The sequence below is a fragment of the Cynocephalus volans genome, chromosome 9, assembly GCF_027409185.1.
Source record: "Cynocephalus volans isolate mCynVol1 chromosome 9, mCynVol1.pri, whole genome shotgun sequence".
Classification (NCBI taxonomy): Eukaryota; Metazoa; Chordata; class Mammalia; order Dermoptera; family Cynocephalidae; genus Cynocephalus; species Cynocephalus volans.
This window is the reverse complement of record NC_084468.1, coordinates 54,797,803-54,824,037: the sequence shown is the minus strand read 5'-3', so window position 1 is coordinate 54,824,037 and position 26,235 is coordinate 54,797,803. Positions and strand designations below refer to the sequence as shown.

At 33.9% G+C, this 26,235-nt stretch overlaps 1 protein-coding gene and 1 non-coding gene across 2 annotated transcripts in view; both read left to right on the top strand.

Moving 5' to 3' along the window:
- The window catches only part of TECRL (trans-2,3-enoyl-CoA reductase like), a 125,618-nt gene that overhangs the window by 9,728 nt on the left and 89,655 nt on the right, over positions 1-26,235 (top strand). The gene's annotated exons all lie outside the window — the stretch shown is intronic.
- Positions 2,923-3,026, top strand: LOC134386680 (U6 spliceosomal RNA). Its single transcript, XR_010024510.1, has one exon. It is a non-coding gene; the product is annotated as a U6 spliceosomal RNA (small nuclear RNA).

The following is a 26,235-nucleotide window of genomic DNA, read 5'->3' as shown; positions in this document are numbered from 1 at the left end:
CTCAGCCATGTCCCACACTTAACCAGCTTGTGACATTGGGCAATGTTCTTATTTTCTTTCCCTTATATTTTATTGACACAAGTTATTTCATTGGAGGCACTTGACAAATACCACCTTCCATGAGAAATTTCAGCCAGGAAATGGCTGTGGCACAAACCTTAAATAAAGTAGAACATAGCTTAAAAATTCAAATTTACAGATTTAATAATAACATGAAAATTCTCATATCCATTAAATATACTAGAGAACAACAGAAGAAATAAAATGTTCACATTATAATAAAAGTATTGAAAATAACTATTTTTTTCTTTTATGGATGTGTGCATAATCTATGTTTGGGGAACAAGTATAAAAGAGTTCAAATTAAATATAAATTACTGGGCACGTCTTTAGGACACGTGATGGAGTTTGGATGTGTTGTCCCCTCCAAAACTCATGTGGAAATTTGATCCCCAATGTGGCAGTGTTGGAAACTGATTGAGTCATGGGGGCAGATCCCTCATGAATGGATTAATGAGTGAGTTCTCGCTCTATTAGTTCCCGTGAGAGCTCGTTGCTTAAAAAGACCCTGGCACCTTCTCTCTCTCTCTCTTGCTTCCTTTTGCCATGTGATCTGCTTGTACCCACCAGCTGCCTGCTGTTTTTCTACCATGAGTAGAAGCAGCCTGAGGCCCATGCCAGATGCAGCTGTCCCAGAATCATAAGCCAAATAAACCTCTTTCTTTTATAAATTACCCAGTCTCAGGTATTTCTGTCATAGCAACACAAAACGGACTAAAACAGAAAATTGGTACTGAAGAGTGGAATGTTGCTAAACATATACCTAAAAATGTGGATGAAGCTTTGGAACTGGGTAATGGGCAAAAGTTGGAGGAGTTTGGAGGACTTAGAAGAAGTGAAAAAGATGAGGGAAAGTTTGGAATGTCTTAGAGACTTCTGTGGTGGTGAGCAGAATGCTGATAGAAATGTGAACAGTAAAGGCCATATGGATGATGAGGTCTCCGGTAGAAATGAGGGACTTATTGGGAATTGGACAAAAGATCACCCTGGCTACACTATAGCAAGGAACCTGGCTGCATTGTGTCCATGCCCTTGGACTTTGTGGAAGTTGAAACTTAAGAGTTGTGAACCAGAGCATTTAGCCAAAGAAATTTCTAAGCAGCAAAGCATTAAGGATGCTGCACGGCTATTTCTAACAGCCTACTCTGAGTTATGGCAGTAAAGGCATAATGTAAAGCCAGAATTTAAAAGGGAAGCAGAGTGTAAAGGTTTGGAAAATTTGCAGCCCGGCAATGCAGTAGAGAAATGGAGAGCAGCAGAAAAATGCAAGGGTGAAGCTGATAAACTATTTGCTAAAGACATTATCTTGGCGGTGAGGCAGCCAGATGCTAAGAACCAGGACAGTGGAAAAATGCCCTAAAGGCATTTGAGAAGTCTGTATGAGTGCCCCACCCATCACAGACCCTGAGGCCTAGAAGAACTAAGTTATTCTGGAGGACAGACCTGGGGCACAGCTGCCCTTGGGATCCTGCTCCCTGCATCCCAGCTGCTCCAGCTGGAGCAGCCCCAAGTGTGCTTCGTGCAGCAGCCTTGGAAAGTAGAGGCCTGAAACCTTGGTGGCGTCCACATTGTGTTAAGTCTGCAAGTTGGCAGGATGTGAGAGCAGTGGAGGCATGGCAGCCTCCACCCAGATTCCAGAGGATGTATGGAAAAGGCTGGGGGCCCAGGCAGAGACTTGCTCCAGGGGCTGAGCCACTGCAGAGGACATCTACTAGACCAATGCCAAGCAGGAAAATGGGGTCAGAGCCCCCACAGAGAGCCCCCACCAGGGAAATGTCTAATAGAGCCAAGACAGTGGGGCTGCTGCCAGGACCTCAGAACAGCAGGGCCACCGGTAATGTGCAACACAGGCCTGGAAAAGCTGCAGGCACCAGCGCTGCTCACTGGGCTGCACCTGGCTGAGCTGTGGGAGCAAGGGTGCCTGGGGTTTTGGGGGCCCAGATGCCCAATTGTGCCCAGAATGTAGGACTTGGAGTCAAAGAACATTATTTTGGAGCTTTAAGACATAATGTCTGCCCTGCTGGGTTTGGACTTGTTTGGGGCCTGTTTTTCCTTTCTTTGGGCTATTCTTCCCTTTTGGAATGGGAATGTATACCCAATGTCTGTTCCCTCATTATATCTTGGCATTAGATAAATTTGGTTTTGTTTTTCAGGTTCACAGCTGGAAGGACTTTTGCTTTTCATCTCAGATGAGACTGTGGACTTTTAAGTTGGTGTTGGAGCAAGCTAAGACTTTTGGGACGGTTGGGATAGAATGATTGTATTTTATATGTGAGAGTGACCTGAGTTTTGGGGGGGCCAGGGGTGGAATGATGGAGTTTGGATGTGTTGTCCCCTCCAAAACTCATCTGGAAATTTGATTTCCAATGTGGCAGTGTTGGAAACTGATTGAGTCATGGGGGCGGATCCCTCAAGAATGGATTAATGCTCTCCCTGGGGGAGGGGGACTAATGAGTGAGTTCTCACTCTATTAGTTCCCACGAGAGGTCGTTGCTTAAAAAGATCCTGGCACCTTCTCTCTCTCTCTTGCTTCTTCTCGCCATGTGATCTGCTTGTACCCACCAGCTGCCTGCTGTTTTTCTGCCATGAGTAAAAGCAGCCTGAGGCCCATGCCAGATTCAGCTGTCCCAGAATCATAAGCCAAATAAACCTCTTTCCTTTATAAATTACCCTGTCTCAGGTATTTCTGTCACAGCAACAGAAAACAGACTAAAACAACAGGCTTGGACCTGTAAGAAACATATAGTTACATATATATTTTTTCTATTTTAATTTTTACTGTACACCAACCATGTGTCTTAATTTGCACTGTTATCACAAAAACACTATAGAGTTGGGGCTTATAAAGAGCTATACTAAAAGGTGGCTTCAGCAGCACAGATGCTAAAATTGGAATGATACAGAGAAGATTACCGTGGTCTCTGCCCAACAATGACAGGCAAATTTATGAAGCATTCCATGTTTCTCTTCCTGTTCAAAAAAGAAAAGAAAAAATATATATATTTTTCACAGTTCTGGAGGCTGGGAAGTCGAGGGTCAAAGCACCAGCAGATTCCATGTCTGGTGAGGACTGGCTTCCTGGTTCATAGATGGATGGCTGTCTTGTCCCTGTGTGCTTTTATTAGAGCACTAACCCCATTCTCAAGAGTCCTTCCCTCAACACCGAATCATCTCCCAAAGTCCCCACCTCCCAATACCATCAGCTTGGGGGGCTAGTGTTTCAACATATGAGTTTCCAGGAAACATTCTGTCCATAGCATCATCTATGTGACAAAACAGAATAAATATACTTTAGTTTCTATTGAATGTAATTACAAACACATCAGTTAGATACAATTATATATCAGGTACAATATAATTTAGAATGTGGTATTATAGGTAAAAGGAATCTGATATTCCATCTTCATTTTAATTTAGTTAAATTTACTTTAACCTAGATTTTACTGTTTAGATTTGCAATTACTTAAAGGTATCTCCATAAATGTAACCCTGAAAATGTGCATGCCCTACTAATTATCAAAAAGTTCATTATTAAAGAATTCTTAGTCTTTGATGATCTAACAGTTCAAACAGAAAGATAAAGACTATGCTTACATAATGTATTTCTGGGAAACAGCCTTGGTTTCCCCTTTTCATGCTTTTGTTTGAGTCTTGTTGTAGAAATTAAATGAAAATTATATTAGAGATCTGTGTCTTGTCCAGATTATCATTTTACTGATACTTTCTGGTAGCCTGGCAAAGAACTATCAAATTATTACCTAACAAGCTTTTATGCTTTTAGTGTGTAATTAAATATCACACATTGTGATTTTTTCTTTGTTCCTTTTACTAACATTTGTGGTCAGAATTATCTAATGACGACTTTCTTTCCTGTACCTATTCCTCATAAAATTAGCGTTTAACAAAAACAGAAATTTAAGGCATTGTTAATAAATAAATATGTCTTTAATTTATAGTTTAAATTATCTAAAGCCCTCAGGGAGAGAGGTCTGAAGGGCAAATTTGTAGTATGGAGAAACTGATATTTATACCTCATTATGACTTAATGTCCTCACATCCCAAGTTTCTGGGCACAAAAATATGCTCCCTAAGGCCTTAAATTTGCATTATTAGAAGCACAGGAGTGATGAAATTTACATTTTTGCTAAAATTATTTGTGTAACAAAAGCATCTAAGCTTCCCACAGTCCTAAATTGTACATAAATGTGAATAATCTCCATTTTACGCATATTCACATTGCATCTTATGTAACTTACATGCATAGATAAGTGATAAGAGTGCCAAGGTTTGGAGGAAAATCAATGTTTGAAGATGTTGCCTCTAAAATGCTTTCAACTGCTTATTATCAAGTACTTATAAGAATATCTAACAGGTGCATAATCCTGAATCATTTTCTCCCTCCCTCTCTCCTTCTTTCCTTTTCCTCTTATTTCTTGTTCCTTCAATATGCATTGAGCATTTTCTACTTGCTAGGCACTGTAACAGACCTCAGTGACACTAGCATGAAAAACAAACCAAACCAAACCAAATATGTTCCCTATTCTCTACATGTTGATAGTATTGTGGAGTCAACACAAGATAATATAACACAAGCTAAAATAGAAGCATGAACAAGGTGCTGACTGAGCTCATATGACAGTTTTCTTTTCTACTGGAGAAATTAAGAGTAGCTTTAGAAATTTCTTCGTTATAAACATTCCTAGCACACTGAAGGATCATCATGGGGATATCTCTAACAGTAAAGGGCAATCTCCTAAAGTGGAAATTATCTCCTCTAAATGTCTTATATCCTTGGCTTTTCAGGTTTTAACTAAAGGATATTGCTAACGTGACACCTCCAGAGAATTTAGAAAGGAAATCCAAGATAAATTCCTTGTCCACTTGAGAGTTTCAAATGTGCAAACCTTTCAACTTCAAACCATTAGTGTATTATATTTTACTAGCAGATTTTTAAACTGACAGTTATCAAATCATTTTCAGTCCCTGTTCATCTGCTGGGACTGAAGTGGGTAGCCTGAGCCCACCATTCTGTCACCACATAAAGCCTATGAATGTCACACTCACTTATTTTCCTATCAGAAGTTAGTTCTCTTTTAGAGAGATTTATTTTGAACAGCTTACTGCATCTAGATAGCAGATATTATATTGAGAATTGATCTTACTCTTAAATCAAGGATTGCTGAACCTCTGCCTTCTTATAAACTCATCACTCTAACATCATTTTGTGAAAAGAGTGAATTATTACCTGTCCTTTTTTTATTGCCTTTTAAGTTTTCCCATTACATGTGTTTACTGCCTCAAAATAAACAGTAAATATTACTTTATGTTTGGGTGTTTCTGACATTACAATTATCAGTTATTTGACTTTTTAAAAATCAAATTCTAATGTAAGTAGCAATTTCTTTTAGTAAAATATTTGAGGAATTACTGGCTGTCTAGTTGAGTCCTTTATTTTTCAATACTGGTCTGTGTGTCATTGAATACAGATTTATTATGTGCTTCTCATAAACTTCGTTTAATAAAAACCTGTTATAATGTGAACTTAATTTAATCAGAACTTTAACACAGAATCCTGAGGCCATAATTCAGATGATAAGCTACTACTATTTTGCAGATGGGAACATTTCAAAAACTTTCACTCTAAAATTCTTGATAAGCTACCTTTATCTTAAGAGCTATTTTTATGTAGAATTCTTTTAACTCTTGATATGTTAAGAACATAAAGAGCAAGAACAGCCACAAAACCTGAATGCTCAAATGAAATATGCTTTATTTCAAGGTAGGAGGAAAAAATCAAATCGGTTTTTCATGGTTTTTTTTTCAGTAATTATAAAAAATACAGCCATAAATGTATTTACTTGCTTTTACTTTTTAAACAGTGTTTCTGGTGTCGTATAGATGTAATCTCTTCTTAGGCCTTTGTTGGTAAAATAATTCCTATAACTTATGTTAATGGTTCAGGTATGTCATAGTTTAAGTATTTAAATATGATTTAGTTAAAATACGTAATTTTCAAGTCTTGTTTTAAAAAAAATCCTATTAGTTAATTTAATAACTGTGTAACTTTAGAAAGATATTTGTATTTCATGACCTCAATTTTTCATCTTTTAAAGAGGTGGCTCAATGTTAAGCTCCTTACAATGTGGTTTATGATGATCAAGTGTCTATCTGTATAGATCCTAAAAAGTAGTTCCAGCTACATAGTAAATGCTCAATAATTTTTCCTCTACTTCCCATTCCCATTGTACTATCTCTTCACATAATATAGTGTAGTAGTGAATAATAAGGTTTGAAACCAGGCTATTTGCATTTAAATTCCATCTCTGCAGCTTATTAGCAGTGTGAACTGGATAAATTAATTAACAACTTTGAGTCATAGTTTTCTCATCTATAAAGTGAAATAATATATCTTAAGGTACATGATAGTGTGTGAATTAAATTATTTAATAAATTGAAAGGTCTTGGAATATTAATGGTCTGTTGTTAAATACTCAATGTGATGTTAGTTATTACTGCTAGCATTATTATTAATGGTCCCCAGTAATATTTCTCAATCACACATTAACTTAGAACCAAAAATGCAAACAAAAATGAGAAAACATCTTAAGTATAACAAAAAAACAGCTATCAAACTCACTTATGTGATTAAAAATTCTAATCTCTGTTGAAATAATAGAAGATAGCATATAGTATATATCAAGTGCTGATACTGATCTAACTTACAGGATTCAATAACATTCAGTTTCTCTAAAAGTCCATAGTACTCATATTAGGATACATATGTCCAAAAGAGCATAGGTAAAACTACTTATCACTGTAATTATTTTTATCTGTCTCCCTATGTTTTTATTGATAACACTTCTTTCACATTTAAAACTGACTTGGTTAGAACTACAAATTCTATAGTTACTTTTTCTACATTTAAGACTGTGGGATGAATACACTCTGGAAGTCTATGTCCTTCACAACTACTAAAGATTATTATTTTTTTTACTTTCAAAAGAGACTGATAAAAATCATGACAGTAAAAAAAGGTAACAGCACAAGAATGAGGAGAATGGCGCTATCATGTCTGATAGTTGCCACTTCTGTACCATGAGGAACAGAGGCTAAGCTGTACTGCAGTGGGATAGAATTTTTATTATTATTGCAAGGATAATTTCACGGTCACTATACATATGTTTATGGTGGAAGTAACACTATAATTCCTGTAATACAATAGCTGGTTTTATATTTTTAATTTAAGATGAGCTGACTATTTTTATTTGTATTTTGCTTGGTGAACAAATCTCTTGGTCAAGAATGGAAAGCATGTATTTTGTTTGAAGGAGGAAAAACTGAATTATATTTTAAGTTCTATCCTCCTACTCCAAGGGAATTATACACACATATATATATGAGCTGTTCTTCAAAACATTCATAGAAAAACAGAATTATAAGATAATACAAATTGTTCCATGAACTTTTTGAAGTACCTTCATACATACATATATATATATATATATATATATTTGGAATATATAATATATGTAACATTATATGTACATCTATATGTAGCTAGCTAGATATCAAGAAAGTAAAATAACATGCATGTTGTATTCTTACTTAAGACTCAGAGAAATGGGAATAGTACCTGGGTTTATGGTGTTCTCTAGCATTATAAAGAAAAGTTTCATTTTGGAGCATGCTAACATTTGATGTTAAAAACTTCCCAAATTATAAACCGTATTTTCACATCATAAAATGTTGCCTGCTTGAAATTCCATTGCCTCCCAAATGAAAAGTACCTCACATACACTGATGCAACACCATTGCTTAGTGACAAAAATAATTGAAACATAACTATATTATCTGTTCTTGTTGAACTAATACATTGGAATTCTTTATAGGATAAGTTTGAAATACTATTCCAAATGCTTTCTAGCAGTCATTCATGGCTTTGTCTACTAACCTTGTGATTACACTTAACCTAATAAAAGTTTAAGGATATTTTACATAGTGACATTAAGAAATAAGCCTCAAAGTATAAATCAAGCCTCATATAATTACAATATTTCAACCTAGAAATATTAGTAATTCTTCTTTAGGCCTATAATTTTCAGATATAATCATATTGGATATACTGAAAATACATATATTAGATTCACTATATTAATAGTTGTTTTGTGTAATAGTATATGTTACAGAAGAAAAAAATGGTAGAACTATAGAAAATAAGTCTGATAGAAGACTACTTATTTATTTATTTATTTATTTATTTATTTATTTATTTATTTATTTATTTATTTATTACAGTGCAGTGGTAGAATTTAGCAGTAGTCATCTTGTTCTGGGCTTTTCTTTGTTGAGAAAGTTTTTATTACTGATTTAATCTATCTTGTTACTTGTTGTTGGTCTGTTTAGGTTTTCTGTTTCTTCTTGGTTCAATTTTGGCAGGTGATAGGTGACCAGGAATTTATCCATTTTCTCTAGGTTTTTAATTAATTTGCATGTAGTTTTTCATAATAATCTCAAGTAATCATTTGTATTTCTTAGGTATCAGTTGTAATGTCTCCTTTTGTATTCTGATTTTATTTCTTGGGACATTTCTGTTTTTCTTGCTTAATATAGCCAATTGTGTGTTAATTTGTTTATCTCTTTGCAAAAACAACTTTTTGCTTGGTTGTTTTTTTTGTATTATATTTTACTATTGATTTCATTTATTTCTGTTCTGACTTTTATTATTTCTTTTCTTCTACTTACTGTGGGTGTGGTTTGTTCTTCCTTTTCTAGTTCCACAAGGTGCATCAATAGGTTGTGTATTTGAAATCTTTCTATTGTATTGATATAGGAGTTTACTAATGTAAACTTTCCTTTTACTATTGCCTTGGCTTAGTATGTTTTGTTTCTGTCTTCATTTGTTTCAAGAATATTTTTTATTTCTTCTTAATCTCTTTTTTGACCTTTGGTCATTCAATGTTGTTTAATTTCCATGCACTTGTATAGTTTCAAAACTTCCTTTTGTTACTGATTTCTAGTTTTATTCCATTGTGGTCACATAATATGCTTTATATGATTTAGATTTTTCAAATTGTAGAGACTTTTTTTGTGGCCTAATATATGATTAATCCTAGAGAATGTCTTGTGTGCTAATGAAAAGAATGTTTATTCAGAAGTTGTCAAATGAAATGTTCTGTAAATGTCTGTTAGGTCTATGTGGTCTATGGTGCAGTTCAAATCTGATATTCCTTTTCTTTCTTTTTAAAAATCATTTTAAAATATTTGTTTTCTTTTTTTGTTTGTTTGTTTGTTTCCCTCAATGTCTTTATTTGCTATTGCAGGGGAAAAAAAAAATTCCTCTAGGGAATTGAGTAGTTAAGACATTTGGGAAATCCAGACTTGAAAAGATTCCATATCTCAAGTTCTTGTTCTTTCAGTATGCTTCCCTTTCTATTTTGTAAAGCTGTCTTTGGTTACAAAGTGAGTACATTCAAACTTTCCCCAGCTTTTAATTGCAGGTGAAAGAAATCTACTTGTCCCATTTTTCTGCACATCACTCTGTGTATATACATCCAATATCTATCTATCATCTCAGATATAGTTATTTTAAAAAGTTAAAATTTCTGTGCCTTGCCTAAATTGCAATTAACTAAATGCAGATGTGTGGCCATACTGAAAAACTCCATTGGAAAAACAAACAAACAAACAAACAAACAAAAAAAGAAACTGGAATTTTTCAACTTTCCCTTGGGTCAATTCTTTGCCTTTCTTTTTAGAATAACCCTAACCAACCCAGAGCAACAGCTCCTAGCACCTTTCCAAATACCTTTGCCATCTGCAAAAATAGACACCACACTGGATTAGTTTTATAAAATTATACTACTGGTGTTCTGTCTGCCTGCCTCTCTGGGTCTCCTGGTTTTCCAGTCTCTCTCTCTCTTTTATATTTTTCAGAAACATTTTAATTTAAAGAAAGCAGGTCCCCGTGAAAATAAGGATCCCTTATTTATTTATTTATTTTTATTTTTGATTGATAATGAGCAAATTTAACACAAAGGTTAACATCATTAATGAAAAAAGAACTCTTAAAAATGAATTACAAAAATCTGAGTAGAAAATCGGTGAAGGACATGAGCAGATAATTTACATCCCCCCCATAGAAACACTCATGTCTAATAAGTACACTCTAAGGAGGAAAGAGGTTCGAAGTTAAGGCCCTTGGCCTCCCATCTCAGAGCCCTGGGGGCTTTTGACTCTAGGGCTTTTGATTCTGGCTGCTTGGTTGCCCTGGTTGCGGATGGTGGTGGGTGGGGCTGAGGTCCATGGCCCCCACCATTGTCACAGAATACCAGGAGTCCATCTAATCTGTTTCTTTTTGATTTTCTTTCTGAATCATCAGTCAAATGCTGACAGTGGGATGTTAAAACTCCAACTATTATTGGGTTTGTGTCTGTCTCCCACTGTAGATCTGATAATATTTGCTTTATATATCTGAGTGCTCCAGTGCTGGGTGCATATATATTTATAATTGTTATATTCTCTTTCTGTATAGATTTCTGTATTGTTATATAATGCCCTCCTTCATCTCTTTATACAGTTTGTGGTTTAAAGTCTGTTCTATCTGATAAAAGTGTAGTTACCACTGCTTGCTTCTGGTATTTGTTTGCATGGAATTTATTTATTTATTTTTTTATTTTTTTCATTCCTTTACTTTCAGTCTGTGAGTGTCTATATAGGTAAGGTGAGCTTCTTGCAGGCTGCATATACATGGGTCATTTTTTACTTTACTTTAATTTTATCCATTCACCTAGTCTATGTCTTTCAATTGGGTACATTTAATCCAATGTTATTTTTGATGTTTGATTTTGTTGGTTGTTTTCTGTCTTTTGTTTGTTGTTTTATATATATATATATCTTTTGTTTCTATCTTCCTCTCTTATTGTTTATATTTGTGCTTTGGTGGTTTTCTGTAGTAATAAGTTTTTTGTTTTCTGTTTTTTTCTTTTTCTAAGTTGTGTATCTGCTCTACCACCCAGTTTTATACTCTCATGAGTTTTCATGATGGTTTTTATTGTTCTAGATGCAGGATTCCTCTAAGCATTTCTTGTAAGGTCTTTCTAGTGGTAATGACTTCCTTTAGTTTTTGATTATCTGAGAAAGATTTTAGTTATTTTCATTTATGAAGAATAGCATTGCTGGATATAGAATTCTTGGCAGACAGTTTCATTCTTTCAGCACTCTGAATATACCATTCCATTCTCTCCTGGCCTGTGATGTCTATGCTGGAAAATTTGCTGTTAGTCTATGGGGATTCCTGTATATGTGATTTGATGCCTTTCTCCTGCAATTTTTAGAATTCTTTCTTTGACCACAATGTACTTCAATAAGGAACTTTTAAGGTCAAGTCCATTTGGGGTTCTTTGTGATGCTGGATTTTGATTTTTGTATTTTTTCCAAGACTTGGGAATTTTCAGTTATTATTTCATTAAATAAGTTCTATTTTTCCCCCATTTATTCTCCTCCTGGAACTTCCATAATGCAAATATTGTTCCACAATGTCCCATATGTCCTATAAGCTTTTTTATTCTTTTATTAATTATTTCTTCATTTTTTTCTTTTCTTTTTTGTTGATTGGATTATTTTAAAAGGCCTGTCTTTGAGTTCTGAAGTTCTTTCTTCTGCTTGATTTAGTCTGTTGAAGCTTTCGAATGTATTTTTATTTCATTTATTGAATTTTTCATCTCTATAATTTCTATTTTTTTATTATGATCTCTAGCACTGTTACATTTCTCATTCAGATTGTGAATTATTTTCCTGATCATGTTGAACTGTTTTTCTTTATTTGAGTTTCTTATCAGGAATTTTGTCGATATGTTTTTTTTCCCCCTTTGGGTGTCTGTTGGTAGAGACTTATTAGGGTCTTTAGGAGGTGTCATATTTACTTGCTGATTCATGTTTCTTGTGTCTCTACTTTGATATTTGTGTATCTAGTAGAACAGTCAGTTTTTCAATTTTACGGAGCAGCTGTCACAGAGGTAGACTTTTTCCAGAAGATGGGTTCTCGTGTGTTGGTTAAGTGAGCTGTGTTGAGTTTAGTTCTGGATGAGCAAAGCTACATGGTCTCCATGCCATTTCTTCAGCTGTAATCTTCTTCATCTATGTTGATTGCCTGTGTTGCCTGGGTTCTGATGATTTCTTTTGGTGATAGTGTGGTTTTGATGTGGTCGAGGGTGCCTGACTGGTTTTTAGGCCAGGTATGTTTGGGTGCAGCAGGCCAGCCAACTGTGTATCAGTGTCTCTTTGGGGTGAGGCCACCACTAAGGCCTCTGCCAGGGCCTTGCACAAGTTCAAAGGGCTGGCCTGCTGTGTGGCAGTGGCCCTTGGGGGTACAGTTGTCAGGAACAAGCACAGACACAGGCAGGCATGAAGAGCCACCCTATATGGGGGGCAGGGGTGGTTCCCATAGGGCTGGGATGACATCTGTGCAGGTGACAGGGCCAGGCATTGGAGCCTGTGGGCATATATGGTTGTTCTACTATGTGGCCATGGTTCCAATGGGTATGCCACCTCTGGAAAAACAGACTAGCCTGGGTGTGTGCGTGCACAGCCAGGGAGCACTGGACTGCTACTCGGTGGTGGGGCCAGAAGGATGAGGCTAGCTCTGGAGTGACTGGCAGGACTGGTCTTTGGTGCACACAGGCTCTGGGGCCTACCTATTATGGGCGAATCTCAAAGGTCAGGGCCACCTCTGAAGTGGCTGACAGGGCCTGACTTGGTTGTGCACCTAGGGAGGGTGCTGGCCTGGTCTGAGGAGGTTTCTCTTTGGTCCTGGTTGTTCTATTTGGCCCAGACTCTGTGATGTTGTGGAACAGAGCTGTAGGCACACCAGTGGGTGGGGTGAAAAATGGTAGGGCCTTAAGGATAGGGAGAGGCTGTGGCTACTGGTCTCCAAGGCCGGACGTACTCCAGCAATGGGTCTGGTTTCAACATGGCATCTTGCTGCTCCAACTTTGGATGCACATGTTAGGGAGGAACTACATGGCTCCTATAGTCATATGAACTCCTGAAAGATTTCTAAACAGTCCCTGTGGGGACCAGGGGACTCTTTTGTAGTAAAGACTGTTGGTGTCTGTGGGCTATGGATACTACTGTTGATCTCCAGCTTACCTTTTCTCCCTAAGAAAAATTCTCCCCTGATTCAGAGCTGATCCTGGTGGGGAAATGGTGCAGTGGAGGGAACGTGGCTTGCTTCATTTTCTATGTTGGCATCCTGGTCTTCCAAGCTCCAGAGGGGTTTTACTGCTCTCCTGGTGCTCTCCAGCATGGTTCCTCAGGCACCTCATTATTTAGGTCTCTTTATAGGGGAGACAAGTTCCAGTCTACTCTAGTATGACACCTTTCCCCTCCTTCAAGCGTTTTTTAATAAGCTAAAATTTTCTCATATTTTTTCTATTTTCAATGTTTTTAGGAGGGTAGTATAATCAAATATAAATTTATAAAATTTATTTATAATTATTTTACAGAATCCTACATAAAAATGTCTGTGATCACAAGGTTGTGATGAGTAAAGCAGAAACAATATTCTTCTTCCCACATATACAAAAGCATCAAATGGCCTGACCTTTGCAGTCAAAACCACATTTCTCCATCCCTTTAGAATTAGATGTGATCACGTGATGTGCTTTTGCAAATAAGAAAATATAAGAGAAAGTGATATATGTCACCTTATTTTATTATGTTTTGGTAATTTATTTACTTAAAATATTTAAGCATTTACTTATACATATTTGTGGAGTGCAGTAGGTTGTTTCAATATATGTATATGCTGCACAGTGATTCACTTAGGGTAAATTGCACAGTTTTGTACCCGTTAGTCCAACACTTTTCAGTCCTACCCACTCCTACAGGATTCTGGTAAGTGTTATTCTACTCTCTCTGAGAACCACTTTTTTTTTTTTTTAGATTCCACATATGTGTGAGATCATATCGTATTCACAGTTTTTCCCTGACTTACTTCAATTAACATGATGATTTCCAGTTGAATCCATGTGGTTGCATCCATGTTGTTGCAAATGATAGGATATATACATATATTTTACAGCTGAGTAGTATTCTATTGTGTGTGTGTGTGTGTGTGTGTGTGTGTATACATACATACATACCAGACACTTTCTCCCATGCTATGGGTTGTCTCTTCACTTTGTTGACAGTGTCCCTTGTTGTGCAGAGTTTTAGTTTGAAGTAATACCATTTGTATTTTTTTCCTTAGCTGCCTGTGCCTTTGTACTCTTGCTTAAAAAGGTGCTGTCTCCTCCCATGTCATGCAGCATTTCCTCTATGTTTTCTTCAAGTAGTTTCATAGTTTGGGGTCTTAAATTTATATCTTGGATCCATTTTGAGTTGATTTTTGTGTACAATGACAGATAGGGGTCTAGTTTCAGTCTTCTTCATGTGGATATCTAGTTTTGCAAGCACGATTTTTTGAAGAGGCTGTCCTTTCCCCATTTTATATTTTTGGTACCTTTGTCAAAAATTAATTGACTATAAATGTGTGAGTTTATTTCAGGGCTCTGTATTCTACTCCATTGGTCCATTTGTCTGCTTTTAGGCCAGTACCTTGCTGTTTGTTTAGCTTTATTGTATATTTTGAAGTCAGGAAGTGTGATGCCTCCAACTTTGGTCATTATGTTCAAGATCATTTTATCTACACAGGGTCTTTTAAGATTTCATAGAAATTTTAAGATCACTATTTATATTTTTTCTTTGAAAAATGTCATTGGTATTTTTATAGGGATTGCATTGAATGTGTAGATTACTTTGAGTAATATGGACATTTTTGAGGATGTTAATTCTTCAACCCTGTGACTATGGGGTATTGTTTCATTTATTTGTGTCCTCTTCAATTTTTCTCACCAATTTTTATAGTTTTTTGTTGTAGATGTCTTTCACCTCCTTGGTTAAATTTAAGTATTTTATTTTTTTGGTTGCTATTGTGACAGACTGGGATTACTTTCTTGATTTCTTCTTCAGCTATTGAAATATTAGGGTATAGGAATGCTGTTTTTTTGTGTGTGTGTTGATTTTCTTATCCTGCCAGTCAACTAAATTCCTTTATTAGTTCTAGTAATTTATTGGAGAAGTCCTTAGAGTTTTCACATCATATGCAAATAGGGATAGTTTGACTTCCTCCTTCCCAATTTGAACACCCTTTATTGCTTTCTCTTGCCTTATTGCACTGGCTAGAAATTCTAGTACTATGTTGAATAAGAGTGGAGAAAGTGGGCACCCTTTTCTTGTTCCAGATCTTAGAGAAAAAGTCTCATTGTTGTTCATTCAGTATGATATTGACTGGGTTTGTCATATTGATTTTTATTGTGTTGAGATACATTTCTTCTAGACCTAATTTGTTGAGCATTTTTATCATGAAGTGGTGTTGGATTTTATCAAATGCCTTTTCTGCATCTATTGAAATTATCTTTTTTCCCCTTCATTCTATTGATGTGATGTTTTACATTTATAGATTTGTGTATGTTGAACCATTCTTACAACCCTGGGATGAGTCCCACTTGATACAGTGTATGATCTTTTAAATGTGTTTTTGGATTTAGTTTGCTAGTATTTTCTTGTGGACATTTATGTCTGTTCATTAGAGGTATTGGTCTGTAGTGTCCTTTTTTGTTGTGTCTTTTTCTAGTTTTGGTATAAGAGTAATGCTGGCCTTGTAGAATGAGTTTGAAAACATTCCTCCTTTAGAAGAGTTTGAAAAGAATTGATATTAGTTATTTAAATGTTTGGTAGAATTCTTTGATTAATCCAATTCATCATTCCAAGTCTATTAATTTATTTGCTTCCTTGGAATAATCTTTCAGGTGCCTGGTTTCTCAGCAAGAATGACAAATGAGACCTCTAACGCACGAATTCAGGGACAAATCCAAGAAATAAGAACAAGCAGTATTGAGAACATAGTTGTAATGGTAGAAGTCAGTAGCTCTCAGACAGATATTTGAAAACTTACAATGCCTTTTAAGTGCTAAGTCTTGAAATGGACACACTGCCTCTCCCATCCATGTTCCATTGGTCAACAAAAACCAAAAAGCCAAATTCAACATCAACCAGCATCACTTTCCATAGAAATGGAGATGAGAAAATAGAGAAAAATTTGCTAAAATGGCCTAATTTGCCAGAGATCTTCAGCTTCCAAAAACAATTTAAAGTATTCAACTCCTTTTAATAGGACAAAAAGTACAATATACTTTAGGGAGAATAGTTTTTGAACTGGAAAGGTTAAAAATATTTGATGCTTAAAGAAGTCAGTACTTTTTTTTTTTTTTTTTTTTTTTTTTTTTTTTTTAGAAAAGTGACTATCTATAATGACTTACTTCCCAAAAAATGCTGTGCATGTTAGATAGAATGGGGATTACTTTGAGTAATGATGTGAATAAACTACGCATTTTAAAGTTTTATATATAATAAGTTTGTGTTTATGTGTGTTTGTCAAAATTCAGTTTAACTGCACTGAATATCTTTTTTTAAAAAATAGTAAGTATCTTGAATATTAAGCTTAAATGTCTGTGGGAGACATGAATATTTTTAGATACACTTCACAGTGGTAACATGGAATTTTATTTATTACAGAATTTGCAAGTTGAGTGCTTTTTTAAGTTAAAGTTAGTCCATACTTTTCTTAAATATCAGCAGCAGAGAAAAAGGTAAACAATTTACTTATAGTACAGAGTTAACCTCCCAGCTTATTTGAAAACATAACATAATTTTTTAAAAAGCAAACATTATCTTTGCCATAAAACACACCTTAAAATATGTAGAAAACTAGGACTCATACAATAACTCTTCTGAGATCACTACAGAACTAAAATCAAAATCAGTAACAGAAAGATAGCTGAGGAATTCTAAAATACTTGGGGATTAAGCAACCTACTTCTAAATAACACATAGGTCAAAGAAGAAATCACAAGATAAGTCAAAAATATTATAAGCTAATTGAAAACAAAAACACAACTTATCGAACTTTTTTCAAAAGCAGTGCTAATAGGGAAATTTATAGCATCAGATACATATTGTGAAAATGTCCATACTATGCAAAGCAATCTATCCATTCAAAATGATCCCCAACAAAATACCAATGACATTCTTCAAAGAAATAGAAAAAAAATCTTAACATTAGTATGGAACAACAAGAGATCCCAAGTAGCCAAAGTAATCCTGAGCAAAAAAAATAAAGTTGGAGGCATTACACTATCTAACTTCAAATAATATTACAAGGCTCTAGTAACCAAAAACAGCATGGTACTGACATAAAAACAGACACACAGAACAATGGAACAGAATAGAGAACCCAGAAACCAATCCACATACTTACAGCCAGCTGATCTTTGACAAAGGCACCAAGAGCATACATTGGGGGAAAGGGCAGCCTTTTTAATAAGTGATACTGGAAAAATTGGATATCCATGTGTAGAAGAATGAAATATATATAATTCAACTCAAAATGGATTAAAGACTTAAATATAAGACCTGAAAATATAAAACTCCTAGCAGAAAACATAGAGGAAACACAGGAAAAACTTCAGGATGTAGGACTGGGTAAAGACTTTAGGAATAAGACACCCAAAACACAGGCAAAAAACTGTAATATTACTATGGAAAAATATAGGTGAAACACCTCAAAAACTAGGTCTAGGCAAAGACTTTATGAACATGAGCTCCAAAGCACAGGCAACAAAAGAAAAAAAAATAAACAAATGGGACTATATCAAACTGAAAAGCTTCTGCACAGCAAAGGAAACAATCAGAGTGAAATGACAACCTAAAGAGTGGGAGAAAATTTTGCTAACTATGCATCTGACAAGGGATTAATATCCATAACATACAAAAACTCAAGCAATTACACATAAAAAACAAATAACCCAGTTAAAAAAATTGGCAAAGGAACTGAATAGATATTTTTCAAAGGAAGACATACAAATGGCTGACAGGTATATGAAAAAATGCTCAGCATCACTACTCATAAGGGAAATGCAAATTAAAACCACATTGAGATATCATCTCACCCCAGTTAGACTGGCTATAATCCAAAAGACGGTGAATAACAAATGCTGGCAAGGATGTGGAGAGAAGGGAATGCTCCTACACTGTTGGTGGGACTGTAAATTAGTACAGCCATTATGGAAAATAGTATGAAGGTTTCTCAAACAACTACAGATAGAACTTCCACATGATCCAGCAATACCACTCCTGGGGATATACACAAAGGAATGGAAATCATCATGTTGAAGGGATACCTGCACTCCCATGTTCATCCTAGCTTTGTTTACAATAGCCAAGATGTGGAACCAACCTAAATGTCCACTGATGAATGATTGGATAGGGAAACTGTGGTATATCTACACCATGGAATACTAGGTCTGCCATAAAAAGAATGAAATTCTCCCATTTGCAACAACATGAATGAGCTTGGAGAAACTTATGTTGAGTGAAATAAGCAAAGCACAGAGGGATAAATACTGCATGTACTCACTCATATGTGGGAGCTAAGAGAGAAAGAAAGAAGGAAGGAAAAACCACAGTGGTGTGTTGTACTTGCAGAGGGCGAGAACATACCTAGGGATATAAAGTGGAGTGGGGGAAAGGGGGATGGGGAGGGAGGTCAGGGATAACTGATGGGATAATTGGGTGGGGGACACGGGGTATAATTGCAATTTGTGGTAATGAGCATGCTGCTAGTATGGATCTGGCCATCACATCTTGGGCACGAGGGGTGACAACCAGCTTTTTATCTCATGAATATCCATAACCAATAAAAAAAATTAAAAATTAAAAATAAAAGAAAAATAAAAGAAAAAAAGAAAAGACTACTCCAAATATTCTTAGACTGATTTCTTACAGTTCTAATATCTGTTTTTAAAAAGAATAGTTTAAAAACATATCACCTAATTATTGAATAATTGATTAAGGCCTATTATTTTCGTATAGTTGCTACAGTCTTTGAGTACCATATTTTATTCCCTATGAACATGTCAGTGACACATATATACTTGTACATTAGTCATGATGATTAACACATGTAAGTGAAGACTATATCAAATAAAAGTAGAGGCAGATAAAATAAAAAGGAGCTCAAAATAATAAAAAATAAATAACAAATAAAATTATGTCAAGTGAAATAAGCCAGGCACAGAAAGAGAAATACCACATGTTCTCACTCATAAGTGAGAGCTAAGTAGGAAAGGAAGGAAGGAAGGAAGGAAGGAAGGAAGGAAGGAAGGAAGGAAGGAAGGAAGGAAGGAAGGAAGGAAGGAAGGAAGGAAGGAAGGAAGGAAGGAAGGAGGAAATAATCACAATAATATGTTGAACTTTCAGAAGGAAAGAACAGAACTGTGGTTACTGGAAGTGGGAAAGGTGAAGATGGAGGTGGGTTAGAAGGAATTGTTTAGTGGACACAAAGAACAATTGTTTTGTAATGATGAATATGCTAATTATCCTGATTTGACCATAACATATTATATACAGGCATTGATAGTCAACTCTGTACCCCATGAATATGTATAGTCAATTATGTTTCAGTAATAAAATAATGAAAGGAAGAAATATCTAAAAGCAGTCATGCAAGTTTTCACCTTAGGGAACTAGAAAAAGAAGAGCAAATTAATTCCAAAGTAAGCAGAAGACATAATAAGAATTAGGGCAGAAACCAGTACAACTGAAAATGGGAAATCAATAGAGAAAATCAATAAAATCAAAAGCTAGTTCTTTAAAAAAAATCAATAAAATTTATAAGCTTTTAGCTTACATAGATTTCTAACATCAGAAATGAAAGGGAGAACATTACTATAGGTCTTATGGACATTAAAAGGATAATAAAAGAAAACTATGAACAATTACAGACCCACAAATTTATACCCTAAGTAAAATGAACCAATTTCTTGAAAAGTACAACCTATCAAAACTTACACAGGAAGAAATAGACAATCTCAATAGGACTCTATCTATTAAATAAATTGAATAATAATTAATAACCTGCCAAAACATAAGCATCAGGCCCAGAGAGGTTTATTGATTAATTCTAACAAATATTTAAGGAAGAAATTTTATCAATTCTCGACATTTTTTTTCCTGAGGAAAGAAGCAGAATGATTACTTCCTAACTCATTCTATAAGGCCAGCATTACCCTCATACCAAAAATAGAGACATCACAAGAAAAACAAACTGCAGACCAATATCTCTCTTAACTATAGATGCAGAAATCCTCGACAAAATATTTACATAGCAAATCCAACAATTTATAAAAATAACTACTTGCATGACCAATTGGGATTCATCCCAAATAAGCAGGGTTGGCTCAATATTTGAAAATCAATTAATGTGGGACATAACATTACCAGGATAAAGAAGAATCACACGATCATACTGATAAATGCAGAAACACCATTTGATAAAATTCAACATCCATTTATCATAAAAATCTCAGCAAACTAAGAATAAAAGGAGAACTTAATCTGATAAAGAATATCTACAAAAGACTTAAAGTAAATCCATTTTTAATGGTGAAAGATTCTAAACTTTCTCATTAAGATCCGGAACCAAGAAAGAATGTTCATTCCCACTACGCTGTTCAGCATCACGCTGGAAGTCCTGGATAATGAAAAAAAAAAAAAAAAAAAGGAAATAAAAAGTTTACAGATTGGAAAGAAAAAATACAACTTTGTTCACAGATGGCATGTTTGTTTATGTAGAATATCTGATACAATTGAGAAAAAAAAGTAAAAGTAAATAACAACAAAACAAACAAAAAACAAATCTTGGAATTAATAAGCATTTATAGCACGGTTTCAGAATACAAGGTTACAATACAAAAGCCAATTGCTGTTCTACATGCTAGAAATAGATAAGAGGAATTTAAAATAAAAACAAATAACACCATTTACATTCACCTCTCAAAAATGAAATACTTAGGTATAAATCTAAAAAAAAAAGTACAAGATCTATATGAGAAAAACTAAAATATTCTGATGAAAGGAATTCAAAATGAAGTAAATAAATAGGATATTTCATATTTTAGATAGGAAGACTCAGTGTTTTCAAGATGTTGGTTCTCCCAAATAGATCTATAGATTCAATGCAATCTCATTAAAAATACCTGAAAGTTATTTTGTTGATATTGACAAACTCTAAAGTTTATGCAGAGAAACGGAAGACTAAAATAGCCAACACAATACTGGAAGATAAGAACAAAGTTGGAGGATTGACACTACACAACTTCAAAACTTACTATACAGCTACAGTAATCAAGATGATGTGGTATTGGTGAAAGAATTAACAAATAGATCAATGGAACAGAATAGAGAACTCAAAAACAGACCTACATAAATATACTGAACTTATCTTTGACAAAGAAGCAAAAGCAACACAATGGAGAAAAGACAATCTTTTCAACAAATGGTGCTGGAACAACTGGACATGCACATACACACACACAAAAAGAATCAAGACACACCTTATACATTTCACAGGAAAGGAACTCAAGATGGATTCTAAATTTAAATGTAGAACACAAAACTATAGAACTTCTAAGGTGTAACATAGGAGAAAATCGATCTTGTAACACTAGAGAAAATGACCTTGGATTTGGTGATGACTTTTTAGAAACAATACCAAAGATACAATCTAGTAAAGAAAGAATTTATAAACAGTACTTCATTAAAATTAAAACTTTCTGTTCTGCAAAAAAATAATGGCAAGATAATGAAAAGACAAGCCATAGACTGGGAAAAATATTTGCAAAAGACCTATATGATATAAAACATATATACAAAATATACAAAGAACTCTTAATAAGAAAACAAACATCCCAACTACAAAATGGGTCAAATACCTTAACAGACATCTGGCGTAAGAAGATATACTGATGGCAAAAAAGCATATGAAAAAACATATGAAGAGATGCTCCGTGTCACATGTCATCAAGGAAATGTAATTTCAAACAACAGTGAGATACCACTACACACTTATTAGAATGGTCAAAATCCAGAACACTGAATCCACCAAATGCTGGTGAAGATGTGAATCAACAGGAACTCTCATTCATTACTGGTGGGAATGCAAAATAGTAAAGCCATTTTGGAAGACCATTTGGCATTTTCTCTCAAAATTAAACAAGCTCTCACTGTACAATCCAGCAATCACAGCCCCTTAGTGTTTACTCAAAGGAGTTGAAAAGTTATGTTTCCACAAAAACCTGCACAGGGATGTTTATAACAGCAGGGTGTGGGTGAAGGATGAATTCATAAAGAACAGAGGATTTTAGGGCAGAGAAAATATTTTGTTTGATGCTGTGATGATAGACAACATGCCATTATAAATTTGCCTAAACCTCTAAAATGTACAACACTGAGAGTGAACCCTAATGCAAACTGTGAACTTTGAGTGATTTTGATGGGTCAGTGTAGGTTCATCAATTGTAAAAAATGCACCACTAGTATCAGGGATGTTGATATCTAGGGAGGCTATGCATGTGTTAGACAAAGGATATATGGGAAATTTCTGTTCCTTCTATTTGATATTGCTGTGAACCGAAATTTGCTACATAAAATAAAGTTTCTTTAAAAAACAAAACTAATAGATTTCAATCATTTCTGCCTGACTTACAGACCCTACCTACATTTTTAGCTTGGACTAGTGGTTCTTAATTCAATACAACTCTTGAAAATGAGCAGAAATATTAGTACCTGGAGTTAATGTACAATTTGTGAGCAGATAATAAATAACATACCCTTTAAAAAAGGCAAAAAGAAAAATTATACATGACAAAATTAAGTATGCAAAATCGTGTCTCATACTTACTTTCCTAGACAATATTATATATATAATATTGGTAATGATATTATATAAAGATATTATATACATAATCAGTAACGTCTATGCTGTATTCCTAAATAAAATTTACACATAATTTTCTAGCAATAAAATTATTTACATTAAAAAAAATTCAGATGAGTATGTTTTTAAAACTTGTTTTGATAAATATTTAAAAACACAAATTTACATATTAATGCTTATTTTCTTTTTGGTTTGAAAAGACATAATTGATATTAACCAAATGGGTTATTACAATGTATAAATAAATATTTTATGTGATACAAAAGACAGCTATGTATGTGTATATTTGTACATATATGAATATATATTTTTGACATAACAAAGAACTTATTTTAAACAATTTTAGTCTATAAAAAAATAAAGTTGACAAGATACAAAATAATTTTTCAATTTCCTAAATAAAATCCAGAAATTTGATTAATCCAGAAAATTAAAACCTTATTAAAACTGATACTGCTGCACATTTGTAGTGTGGTATCACTTTTATTCATATTGAAAATTCTTGCTATCCTATAAAATACCAAACACATTATGAATTTATAAAAATTATTTTACATAGATTGCTTGTATATGGTTTAGTTACAATCTGAAGATTACTTACTAATAAAATATTTGCTTACTCAGAGAATTCCCTTCTGAATAAAATATGCAAATATGTATTCTATTTGCTAATCTAAAACATTCTAATGGAAGTTCTCAGACTTACTTTTTCCACTTTCTGAATTACTCAACCTTAAAATATGATTCTCTAGGCTAGTATCCTTTGTGAATGAAAAACAGCAAGAGAAGCTGTTTTCGGTTAGGAACTCTGCACTGGGTATTTTGCATTTGTGTGTGCCTGCTTGTGTATGCATGTCTGTATTTTCATACTTCTATGTATATTCATTTTTATTCAATTTAGAAATGTTTATTTTGTTTCTTTTTTTGTTTTTACTTGCAGAGAAGATCTTCCCCGCACCCCCCCGCACCCCCGCCCCCAAAGTTTACTAGCAATTTCTGGTTTTCATATTGCAGTCACTCTGTCAAGCAAGGTTCAGGTGGTTATTGTTTTTCTTTACCACTTTATTTTCATTTCTCTAAGCAGGATAGACAGTATTTTTTAGACATCTGCTCATTTCAAGAATTTATTGAGAAAGTGGTTAAAATACAGTTTTACAAAGTAGCAACATTACAAAAAGAGTATTTATGTGAAATATGCAGTGCCTGCATATTGTGCAAATTCAAGTAAATCATAGATTAATTACTTGAATGTGGAAAGATTTTTTTTTGTCTCCATCAACTTAAATGTAGAATAAAGTATTAATGACCCAACCCTCAACTATGATCAGTTAGAATTTGGAAGTAAATTTTTGGTTCAACTAACAAAACACCATTTATCTGTCTACTTACTATTTTAAGATTTATTTCCTCTGATGAGAAATAAACATTAATGAAGAGAATTCTGAGGTTTTAAATGTAGAAATATTTCTTTCTCCCATCAGCATAACTAATTGTGACTTATGGGGATGAATAAATTAGTGTGATGATAGTTTATCCTTTTTAAGTGTGTAAAACTGGCTAACAAGTAGAAGTTACTATGAATAAACTTGTATTATGATGAAGCAACTGAGACATCAATTTAATAATCAGAAGGTCTTATATGATCTGTTAATTATCATAATTTCCTCTCTTTGTGCTCTGAGTAGAACTAAATAACTGAAAGAGTATACCAAACACTTTCTTGTAGCTAATAGAGTAAATGTCTGAATCATTTAGTGTTTAATATTTTTTTCTGATGTTTTTTGTCTAAATTGCTCCAGAAAGGGCAGTTCTCAAAGATTTAAACAAAATCAACACTTTTCTAACATGTGAAAGTCAAATGGAATTTAAAAAATATATATTTATTAAAAGCTTGTAATACAATCCACATGTAGGTTTCTTTCAGGAGAGCATAATCTTAGTCTTGAAAATGTACAAATTCAGAGAAAAAATGAATATGTTAAAATAGAATATTATCACAAATTATTATAATTTGAAGAATACATATAGCTTTTCTGTAGAAATGAACACGTGACAGATTTTGCCTATCAGATTAAGGAGTTGTGATCTTATTCTGTTTTCATGTGAGTTTGTATTCACAGTTTTATTTTTGATTTATACAAAACTTAATTAAAATTTTATTATATGTTATGTGGTGCATTACATGTTGAAAGACAAAATGCAGTAACACCAGGTCATGTGCCTTATAGATAATGTGCCTTCATAAAATGCAAGAGGAGCACATATCAAACCCATTGAGGTATCAATGATCATAAAAATTATTTTTTTTTTTTCCAAAATTACATGACTCTTAAAATGATTGATGGACAAATATTTGTGACTCTAGGAAATAGTATGCAGTTTTAGGCTGCACTGTTAGAGGAAGCAAAGTTCTGAGTAAATAAGTAACATTGAGGTAAAATAATCGACAATGTTAAAGCAAAACAAGTTTCAAAAATATGATTCAAATATCAAAGATCGAAAATCAAAATTAAAAAAATATATGTGCAAGTATATAAATATATATTATCCTGTTTATAAACTGTTTTTCAAATATCTCTTATCATCTCCCTCAAAACAGAAAAGCTATGAAGTTTTTTAAAATTTCACACTCACAGAGTGCTTTATGGTCATTTTATTTATAGTATAACTCAATTGGGGATTAAGATCATTTTCTAAGGCTTAAATCTTTAAATTTTCTTATTTAGTAAACCATATACATCCAAGAAATCAGAAAAAAAAAACATGTCTCAAAAATATACTGAACTTTTGGTCATAGTGCTATTATGGAGGGAGTGGATAAGGTAAAAGAAATGTACCCATTGTTATACTTTAATGTATAGTAAAACATTAAATATAATTTAATAATATCAATAAGAACTTTCTGAGGGATTATTATGGGCCAACCTTTTATGTATTTTTTTTTCCATTTAACTCTTTCAGAATAGCCATAAGGAGACTTTAGCAAAAATAAATAAAACATGTATACATATAATCATAATACATTTTATCAATATTCTATGCATATTCAGAGAAAAGGAATATATTTTCTTGAATGATTATTAAAATGTCTTTTGAACTAGACTTTGAAGGACAGTTGGGTTTTTCATAAACCAATGAAAGAGATCAGAGGTGAAGGAAAATTTCAGGAGATTTGTAACTTTGATATGAACAAAGTCAGAAAGTCAAAATACCTTGTGATGACTTGAGGTGCTTGGATGGAACCATTTGTCCTCAAGAATTTTTCTATTTAGATAGATAAAAATACCTTTTATTTGTTTTTC